At 38.1% G+C, this 8,126-nt stretch overlaps 1 long non-coding RNA gene across 1 annotated transcript; it reads right to left on the reverse strand.

The window, feature by feature from the left end:
- Positions 1-3,042: 3,042 nt before the first annotated feature.
- Positions 3,043-5,873, reverse strand: LOC131547763 (uncharacterized). Its single transcript, XR_009273007.1, has 5 exons — positions 5,607-5,873; positions 4,926-4,999; positions 4,295-4,441; positions 3,502-3,625; positions 3,043-3,384 (listed from the first exon to the last, which is right to left on the reverse strand). It is a non-coding gene; the product is annotated as an uncharacterized LOC131547763 (long non-coding RNA).
- Between the last annotated feature and the right edge of the window lie 2,253 nt (positions 5,874-8,126).

Below are 8,126 nucleotides of genomic sequence, written 5' to 3' on the forward strand. Positions count from 1 at the left end.
TTTCTGGAATTTTTATTTCCAGAAACTATTCACATCTTACTTTAAATGTACTGTATGTAAAGTATTGTAAACTTAAATTACATAAATTTACTTTCATCTGAAAAGAGGACTTTGGACCACTGAGCAACAGTCCAGTTCTTTTTCTCCACAGCCCAGTTAAGATGCTTCTGACGTTGTCTCTGGTTCAGAAGTGGCTTGGTAGCCCTTTTCCTGAAGACGTCTGAGCGTGGTGACTCTTGATGCACTGACTCCAGCTTCAGTTCTCTCCTTGTGAAGCTCTCCCAAGTGTTTGAATCGGCTTTGCTTGACTGTATTCTCAAGCTTGCGGTCATCCCTGTTGCTTGTGCACCTTTTCCTACTCAAATTCTTCCTTCCAGTCAACTTTGCATTTAATATGCTTTGATAAAGCACTCTGTAAACAGCCACACCTTTCAGTAATGCTGGATCATTGCCAAGTCAGCAGTCTTCCCCATTATTGTGGTTTCAAAGAACAAGAGATAGCCAGAATTTATACTGTAGGGATGGTCATTTATTCAAACTCAAATGTAAATATTCTAATATTTTGAGATACTGATTTTTGACTTTCATGAGCTGTAAGCTCTAATCATCAAAATTCAAAGAAATAAACATTTGAAATATATCAGTCTGTGTGTAATGAATGAATATAATATGCAAGTTTCACTTTTTGAATGGAATTAGTGAAATCAATCAACTTTTTGATGATATTCTAATTATATGACCAGCACCTGTACATCTTCAAATAATATATCATCACATTGAATGTTTAACTTTTTGCATTTTGGCCCATGCAGTTCACTCTCACGTAACGTTAGCTGTAAAAAATAGCCCGCTGAAGTTGAAATATATGTACATCTTCATGACTAGATAGACACAGGTGAGTTTCTCTTTACTACTCGTTAGGTTTCTCTAACGAGTCACTCAATCGGAGGTAACGTTAATCCTGTCAGACCATCCATCCATGAGCATAGGTTCGGCCAATCTGACTTTGTCCGTTAAAGTTAAGCTCACAGTTTCATAACAACAGATTGCTCCGATTATATTTTTTCACTTGACTGAGCAAATTATTTACTGCATGCACACCATATGGGCTGCGAATTTAAGGCCCAGTCCCTGAGGTTTATAGACTTTAGATGCTTGACAGCACTGCAGTGAGAACCGTGCCTACCATTGACATCACACAACTGAAGACAGCACAATGAACTTACTGCGATCAGATGGGCCAAACCTCAGCCACGATAAACGTGAAACATTAGCTGCAAAGCCATGAATTCAAATAGCAGCTGATGCAGTGCTAGACTGGAAGTGACTAGAGCTGATTTGCTGGTGTCAACTGTAAATCAATGCAGAACAGCGACTCCCTTTTCAATAATGACCACCAATAAACAGGCTGACTGACACTTTCTCATTCGGTTGAGTCCTGTGTCTGTCTGGCTCCTATCAATCTCGAAGTTACCACTTCGTCCTCTGTCTGATCCCTTTCTCTGAAAACAGCCGGGTTTGCTGAGCTGGGGGCGATTACACAAAGTAATATTGGACTGGCTGTAAAAGTGAGGCTTTTATGGACAGGTTTCTCTTTCATGAAGAGTCTTGTGACACTCATGCCAACCTCACATCTTTTTGTGTCACTCTGGCTTTCTTGGTGAATGCCACGGCCAGCTACCTGGGGTTTTAATTACTGTTTTTCAATTAGTGTGTGATTCCAACCACCTGCAGGTGTCCACGCTGCCATGGCATAATGGCTTTTCGTTAAAACTAATCAGGACCTGGGGAGAGGGACGTACCCGGGCAAGGAAACAACTGTTGAGACTTCATGTTCTGTTGAGTCATGTTCAGGTGTGTGCCTAAGTATGCAGGTCCTGCATGGACTTTTTACTAATTGCATAACTTTAACTAATACAAATCAGGAATATTACATATCCGATTCAAGTTTAAATTAAATTACATAATATATTTCTGTACCACAAAACCAGTCATAAGGGTCAATTTTTTTAAAATTGAGATTTATACATTATCTGAAAGTTGAATAAATAAGTTTTCATTGATCTTTGGTTTGTTGGAACCATATATTGTTGTAGGACAATATTTGGCCGATACAACTATTTGAAAATCTGGAATCTGAGGGTGCAAAAAAATCTAAATATTGAGAAAATCGCCTTTAAATTTGTCCAAATGAAGTCCTTAGAAATGCATATTACGAATCAAAATTAAGTTTTGATATATTTACGGTAAGAAATTGAGAAAACATCTTCATTGAATATGATCTTCACTTAATATCCTAGTGATTTTTGCATTAAAAAAACGATAATTTTGACCCATACAATGTATTGTTGGCTATTGACTGGTTTTGTGGTCTAGGGTCACATATACTATTATATATATATATATATATATATATATATATATATATATAATATAATAGTATATGTGATAGTATATATATATATATATATATATATATATATATATATATTATATTATATATGTTCCCAGCAAGCGAACAGTGCCAACAGTTAACCGGATGGGGCCGTGTTATTATCAGAGAACAACATACCTCGGAATGTACCCAGCCAATGTGGGGCCCATAGGGGTTGCAACTGGGCCAATATCTGGGGCCCATCTGGGCTACCCAACTAATTTTGTCCTCAGTTTCCATGGTGGCCCAACATGGGTTAGCCCAGATGGGCTGATGATGGGCCCTTGATGGGCTCCACACAGCCCACACGGAGCCCACAAGCTCCCATTTGGTGCCTATATGAGTCTGCCTACATGGGTTAGTGATGGGACCCAGCTAGGTCTTATGTAGGTCTCTTATGGGCCACAACAAGTATACACATGGGCTAACATTTGTCTGTTTGGGTTACCTTATTTTACAGTACACCCCTAAATACAAACATTACATTAAATCCACTAAAATGCTAAAGGTATTCAATAAACAGGAAACAGTAGCTCATGCTTTTAAGCAAAGTTTATTTGGAATAATTTAAACATTACTATTATAACTTGTACATTTACAACTTTATAAAACAAGTATAAAAAATAAAAAAAAGAGTTAATTTTAAGCTCCTGAAAAACTTTATTTCTTGTAAAAATAAAAATCTTCATAACTTGTATTCTGCATGCTTTAAACAAGGTTTCGTTGGAATAATTTGAACATGACCATTATAACTTGTGTATTTACAACTTTATAAAACATAAGCATCTTAAAAAAAGTTAAAGTGAAGCTCCTGCCAAACATTATTTGGAATAACTTGTATCGTTTGTATACACATCTGAAAACTCTAAAATACATTATTTCACAAACAAACAAACCAACCAACCAACCGTGCAGCCCCTCACACCTCTGTCCTCGCTCTCCCAACGGCCCTTTGAAAAGACAACAATTAATGAACTACTGTGCCACTTTTTCAGTTAAAACAGACGATTCTTGTCTTTTTAAAGATTGTATTTCCATTTAATAATCACAAATATCTTAAGACTTACCTATCTTACTCTCTACTACGTGACTTCGTAGAACGGTTTCCTCCCGTCACCGATTAGCCACTTTGACGCTGACTTTTCTGCCTCTTTTCTGGTAATTTGGTTAAGAGAATTTTTTTCAAGCTTCCTGTAAAGCACATCAAAAGCATTAAAGATAGATTAAATTCCATATTTAAGCCCTTGCAATAAATAAGCAGTCATCTCCATTTTTACATTTTTTCAGGATGTACAATAATGGTATCGGATATAATATTCTATCATAAATGGATTTGTGTAAACAAGGGCACAGGGCAACATTTAAAGGCATAGTTCACACAAAAAAATATATTTGTCTCATTTAATCACAAATGTCAAAATCTGAAATTTTCTTTAAAAAATAATTTTTATCAGGCAAATATAGGTCATCATTCAATTCATTGCCATTACAGTGAAGTAATTGAACATAAACATAAGAGCCTGAAAATTTCAGACGGTTTTTGCATCTGATGTCTTCGTTTGTTCTTATTTTATTACCACTTCACTTGTATTAGTATACTTGTCTTTAATAAAGTTTGAATGTTATTTATTATAAACTCTTTTTGTGATCGCTTCACCACAAATGAACAGTTACTTATCACTAAAATAAGCAGTACACCTGGTTCATATTCTCATAATTTTGGGGTATTGCTTGTCCAAATATGGACAATTATTTGTCAAACTGATTTGATTCCACTGATTTATGAAGAACAAACTCAACTCTACCAAATAACCTCTGTTTGCACATGAACGTTAATAATCCAACAGCAAGTAAACATACCTTATACAACCTCAAGCAGTCTGAGCCCCTGAAACTCTCACTTTCCATGCCGGCCAACAAAATTGAACTCTCTTGATGCGGGGTGGTCCAAAAGGAAGGCCCTCATTCTTCTCCTGGCTTCATCCACAGTACTGCCACCACAGCAACCTAATGGAAAACAAGATTATTATTATTGGGGAGACAACACAAAAAAATTAACCCTGAATAATTGCAATTACATTTCCCCCCAGATCTACTGTGTGTATCAAGTCCATACAAGTCTATTACTCACAACTCCTATGGAACACTTCCATAATTCCTATGCAGTTACCTCTGTAACAGACGTTTTATACTTGTACTACAATTGTGTTGCCTGTGCTACAAAAATATTCTCTATAGCAAAACAGCTACAGTACTGTGAAAATGTGTTAGGCCACCATTACATTTGTTGTTTTGGAAATGGTATAATGATTATCTCAGAGTTTTTTTATTAGAATACAACAAGAAAATACAGCTAATTTATAGGCAGTATTAAAAAAAAATGAAAGAAACAAAATGGTGGCCTAAGACTTCTGCACAGTACTGTAACTTAGGTGCAAAAACGTTAACGTTCAGCCCTGTGAACCTGCTAAATGGTCATGTTAGAACATACCACTTGTTTCTGGAAGGTGGGGTCTGCCAATTTCTGTTCCACTGCATCAACATCCAAGACCTTCCGATTACTTTCTGTAAGAAAAATGCTTATTACTTTAAAAAAATTAAAATTCTAATTTAGGCAAAAACATTTGTATAGTCATAACAATTTGTATGATTTGCAATAACACCCGAATGCAAACTGTTGCAGATTTATATAAGGCAGAAACTCCTGTTTGCATGATAAATATTAAATATTGTTGTACTATTATTGTATTTTATGTATTGTTAAAAGTACAACAGCCTTGTTTACTGTTCAAATGGAGATCTGTCCCAGGCTAACGTACCTTATTTACACTAACCTTAGCTTCTCTGCTATAAGCCATTTCACATCGTCATCGTAATCTTCCTGTATCGTGAGCACACAGCCCATTGCCAAACTCCGCAGTTTGAGCTTTTTTAGTGTTTTTTTTTTTGTTTTTGTTTGTTTGTTTTAGAGGGCGTAGGGAACATCAATACAGCATTATCGTTTAACGTTAGACATTGGCGCCAGAAATAAGAGGAAAAGTATGGCGCGATCTGAGTATGAAGTCTAAATTGTAACGTGACAAAAACCAAGCTATGTTTCGGTTAACATCATGGTTTGAAAACAATGTAATTACATGCTCTACATTTTCAGTTTTAAAATTGTAATTCTTACCTTGGTTACACTGACGGCAAACGTCTTCTCTCGAAAATTACAGCAAAGCAGTCAGAGAGTAGTAATGGCGTCGGCGCGATGCAGCGCGTGCTGCGTGGGGGATGGGAATTGCTGAATGAAATCTCGCGGGATCCACACTGCATGCAGATCGAGGCAGAGCTGCATCTCGCGGTAGTTTGATGTCGTGGGGAATGGGATCTCGATGGAACTCGGGAGATCTCGAGTTGTCAGCACAATTAAAGTGGCAGCATTTTTTTTTTTTGGCTAAATGTCAGTGGAAAATTGGGTAGAATGAGTATTGGAATCATAGACTGTAATAAAAAAAAAAAAGGAGTTTTTTTTTTTTTTTTTGATTAAAGTAATTCAAGTGTCAAAACAACAACAAAAATAATTTTAAAGACACATATGTGCATATATATACATACATGTAATCACCCCATGGGATTAATTATTTTTGCACTTGTATATTTGATAAAACAAATAGGGTCCCACGTGCAGCCCATTTTGAGCCCATGCACACATTTCCCATTAATTACCCAAATGGGAACCACATGGGGAGACCACCTGGGTTCACCCAAGTGGGCCCCAGATAAGATGCCCACCTGTTCACCCATCTGGGTCCTAGCTGGGTCACCCAAGTGGGCCCCAGATAAGATGCCCACCTGTGTTCAAGTGGGCCCCAGATAAGATGCCCACCTGGGTTCACCCATGTGGGTCCTAGATGGGCCACCCAAGTGGGCCCCAGATAAGATGCCCACCTGGGTTCACCCATGTGGGTCCTAGATGGGCCACCCAAGTGGGCCCCAGATAAGATGCCCACCTGGGTTCACCCATGTGGGTCCTAGCTAGATAAGATGCCCACCTGGGTTCACCCATGTGGGTCCTAGCTGGGCCACCCAAGTGGGCCCCAGATAAGATACCCACCTGGATTCACCCATGTGGGTCCTAGATGGGCCACCCAAGTGGGCCCCAGATAAGATGCCCACCTGGGTTCACCCATGTGGGTCCTAGCTGGGACACCCAAGTGGGCCCCAGATAAGATGCCCATTTTGAGCCCATGCCCACTCTGTACCCCTGTAGCCCATGTGAAACCCATGTGGGCCCACATGAACGTGTTTGCTGGGTAGTGACTGACCAAGCAGAATCGAGTTCTCCACAGAGCCGTTATATTATAATATTATATAATATTATACTATTTATTATAACATTATTATAATATACATTTATTTATTATAAACGTATTATACAATTAATTTATGTCCAACAACTTATATGTACACATCATGCCGCTTATAACACTTTAGTGCAGGGGTCTCCAACACGTCGCTCCAAGACATAATTGACATATCAGCCGTAAGGTTATTTTAATGATCCCGTTATGCATTTTAATTATCATTAAACCCGTATTTGATTTTCGCGATTTGAAAAACTCACAGTAAATACAGTTCAGCTTTAATCAAAGTTATTAAGAGTCTTAAGCAGGCGCAACACGTAGAGTAGTTTCATTTTGTGTGAAAAAATGACTGAAGGCAGACTGCTGAGGGAAATTATATGAAAGAATATATGATTTCATTATTTGTGTTAATACATAATAGGAAACCGACTGTCTTCAGAAAAGTGTTTCTGCTGCCTTCACGTGCTACCGGAATTTTCCTATTTCCCCACTTATGAAGTCGTGATTACGAGCTTGTCGTATTCAAGTGCTTTAATGTAGGAAAGAATAAAATGTAGCATCCCATTGGTTGACAACCATATCAACCATATCAACCATCCACTTTTCAACGCGCTATACATGCAGTTTGCTGAGAATTCCGGTCAAATACATGCTTATTTCACTGCTTATAAAACATACAATATGCTTCGAATGATCGTTCATATCTAGCCTATACAATACTTTAGCGACAAGACAAAGGGATAGTTGTTGTGAGAACAGCATTGACAGCAACAATGGTTGTTACCTCCACCATGTTTAAAGTTTATGACCCGCCCAACTTGGAAACGCTGGTATTTCCCAGTAGTAAATACGATTTGAGAGGCCGTTCACGTCCAATTTCCGATTAATTCCGATAGCACGTGAAGGCAGCATTGGAAGCGTAGTGCAGCTTTGTTTACAGAGGTTACCGTGGAAACAGCTCTGTTCTGCAGAGCGCCCTCTGCTCTGTCAAACTGTGGATTCAGATATCAGTACTTTTTTAATATTTCCAGCACATTTTAACAACGCCGTGTATAACTTTGGTTAGATTTAGTACTGTACAACATTGGTAGCTCTCAGCCGCTTTCATTTTTAAAAAGTAGCTCCCAAATGAAATAAGGTTGGAGACCCCTGCTTTAGTGTATCTGCCCAGATTCCGAATCCACAACCAGAAAAAAGTTCTCTTTTATTCTTTTTTTTCTATTTTTAAGTGATGAAAAGAGGCATAGAGACTTTAAAAGTGAGAGAAATTGTTGGATATCTTACAGCTTGAAGGTTGTTTTTCAGCCAGTCATATATCAGCAGAATGAGTTGGCCTGTGACAGAGC

Source organism: Onychostoma macrolepis, chromosome 10 (genome assembly GCF_012432095.1).
Source record: "Onychostoma macrolepis isolate SWU-2019 chromosome 10, ASM1243209v1, whole genome shotgun sequence".
NCBI classification, from domain to species: Eukaryota; Metazoa; Chordata; class Actinopteri; order Cypriniformes; family Cyprinidae; genus Onychostoma; species Onychostoma macrolepis.